Consider the following 3353-nt stretch of genomic DNA (forward strand, 5'->3'; position numbering starts at 1 on the left):
AGGCTAGCCCTTTGTAGGATTTTTTAGGCACAGGCAGGGGTTGGGCCTGGTTTGTTTTTAACACGAGACTTAATTACTAACTCCAAGGGTAGGGTTTCCTTGCTCCAACATCCCTGTTCTGAGTTGGAGGTCTATTTATTTACTTCCTTGTCGGGGAAAGGCAAGATGGTACCTAGGAAATCAGTGAGATTCCCTGGGCAGCTGATCCTGCTCTTGTACACCCCTCCTCCCAGGCCTGGCTCAGAATTTAACATATTTATTGACTGCCCCAGAGACTAAAGAGATGGGCCAAAACCTGGGGGGCCTTGACTTCTTTCCGAGCTGAGGTTCTGCCCTGAGGGCAGGGCTGGCTCTTACTCAGGAAACTGCTGTGCCCAACCCATGGACAAGCCCAGCTGGGGCCCACATCTGACCCAGACTCTTGGAGACCCTCAGACACTGGATCAGGGTTCTTCTCAGCCTCTTTGTCCAGGTTTCTAAAGCTGAAGAATGTGGTCATTGATTAAAAAAGGAGAAAACCTCAAAAAAAAAAACAGGGTTCAGATGTTTTGTTCATAAGGTCGCTATGAGTCCTGCTTGACTCAAAGGCACCTAACAACAACAACAACAACATAACAAAAGGATAGACTTTCAAAATACCTAATAGTGACCCCAGCCATTAACAATAAGGCAGATCCAAGTAGAAAGATACAAATGCAGATTATATCAGTGTTATTCACTTAATATCTGCAGATTATTTATTTACAAGACAAGTTATAAGAGTTTAAGTTATTTTTTAAGAAATTGTTTATGGAAGAATACCGATAACACCAATACTGTGAACTATAACTTTGAAAATAAAGCCAACATAACAAAAACAAAATAGCATAAGAGAATGTCAGATTTTAACCTGTAACCAATATCTTATTTTTACAATTAACCTGATAGTTGTTGGAATAAACTTGTATGCCTTGATTTTACTTTAGTGCTTTTTTAGCAAGGAAAATACTGATTGCCTAGTCCCAAGAAACTATGTTGCATCCCTAAGTAACACGGTTCAAATCCCACCAGCTGCTCCACAGGAGAATGATGGGCAATCACATCCGGTGTGATTAATTGCCCCTGAAACCTTCTGAAGAATCAGCTATGGGTCAGTTCCAACTCAAGGGTATGCAACAATAACAACGATAATACTCCAGTATGCTTTTCACTTTACTTTGTGATATTTAAGATACGTGCATTGTTAAAGAATATAGATTATGATTCAACAGTCGATCTACATACCTTGTTATTCTCTTAATGTTTTTTCATAACATGTGCTATTAAGCATATTATCTGAAATTCTAAAATTATTTTTCTTTAAATTAAAGTTTATTTCAGTAGTGCGTTTTTAACAAATTGAGCTGAAAGTAAAATTAATATCTTCCATAACAGGAGCAAAGGGTATTTATCAAAGTAGAGAATCTTGTCTTCCCACTGTCAAGAACTTTTCTTACTGACATTTATGGTTAGGCAAGAAATGCTCTAGGATAGTCTTCAATATATCCTTACATGGACTATACTGTATGTCAGTTATAAAAGCAAAAAGAAAATGGAAGGATAGATATTTCAACATGTCAGACTAAAATGTTTATTAGTATACTTTCACCTAAATCATAGCAAAATGCAAAAATGAAAATAGAGAAATACATAAATAACTCCCCATTCCCCCCATTGACTGCAGCCCATGGAAACCACTAACTTATTTCATCTTTGTACATTTGCTTGTTGTAGATATTTTACATGAGTGAAATCATGCACTTCTACAGATTAGTTTTAAATTATATTAAAACGTTATATTATGCTTTATATTATTTAAATATTTTACATTATTTAAAATTTTGTTACAATTTAATCATACTTTATATTATAATTTAAATTTAAATTCTAGTAACACAAATATCAAGCTACCAGTGCTATCCTGAGGCACCTCAAATGACATTACATTGCTAACGTACTACTTAGACTTCCTTTTAAGTTTAATGGGAACAAAAAGTTCTTTTCTTCTAGCTAACCATGTGCTTCTAAGCATGGAGAATACTATGTAGTGCTACCTGATAATACATTTTTTAAATGTCAACACTGGTGACCTAAAAGTTGCACATATATTTAAGTCCACTTATTTTTAAAGGATAAGATTGATAATGTTCCTTGGAGTCAAGGACTCTGAAGCTTCGTCTGACATACTTCGGGCATGCTGCAAGGAGGGATTGGTCCTTGGAGAAGAACATCATGTTTGGCAGAGTGGAGGGGCGGTGAAGGAGAGGAAGACCTTTGATGACATGGATCGATTCTGTGACTGGAGTGGTGAGAATGAGTGCATTTGAGATGGCTAGGTTGACACAGGATAGAACAGTGTTTAGGGCTCTTGTACATAGGGTCGCTATGAGTCGCAGGCGACTCAATGGCACATAACAACACCACCTAATCATAGCAAAATGCAAAAACTAAAATATGTACCAAACAGTGTTACTGTTGGGAGCCACTAAGTTTATTTCAGTCTTGTAGCACCTCTGTGTGGGAGTAGAATTGCCCGACTGGTTTTCTAGGCTTTAATAATTCCGGGAGTAGACTGCCAGGTCTTTTCTCCCATGGCACCTCTAGGTGTGTTGGAGATGCCAAACTTTCAGTGAACAGTCGTGCACTTGACTGATGCTCCATCAGGGCTCCTTGCATAAAATATTAATGACATTATGTGCAGAAAGTATGCATATCTTATGAGGTTATCAAATAAGATCCTGCTTATTAAGAACGAAATGAAGCAATTTTATGAACAACACAACTAAAATACATTTTCTTAAATAACCAACAGAAACATTTCCAAGTGAGTCGATTCTAGCACAGGATGATTCATGTAAATTAGAATACAATTGTGTTGCCTGGAGTTCTAAATGGCTTATGTTTGCCAATAGTTTCTCAGGCTTTTCTTCCAAAGCGTCTAATGGTTCATTTGAAACTACCAAAATTGCAGGTTGTGGTGAGTGCATTAACAGGTGGCACTGACCAAAATATTAACTGCTGCCACTAAGTACCATTGAGACTGAGTCATACCAACCCTATGTGACAAAGTAGAATTGTCTCACTGAGTTTTCTGGGGCAAAGTCTTTAAAGGATCAGATCTTTCTTTCTTGGAATAGCTGTGTGAGTTCCAACTGTAACCTGGCTCTCATATCATGAGTAATTTCTACCCTAAAGAGGACAATGCTACTTGGAAGCATTAATAGTATACGCCTTTTACACTCTGGGGAAAAGTTGGGTAGAGAACTACAATATTGCAGTTTACAACGAAAGTGACTTTTCACATGACTGCCTTTATGATTCAATACTTATTCAAC

This window comes from Elephantulus edwardii, unplaced genomic scaffold (genome assembly GCF_000299155.1).
Source record: "Elephantulus edwardii isolate Elephantulus edwardi_28Jun2011 unplaced genomic scaffold, EleEdw1.0 scaffold00083, whole genome shotgun sequence".
NCBI lineage: Eukaryota > Metazoa > Chordata > Mammalia > Macroscelidea > Macroscelididae > Elephantulus > Elephantulus edwardii.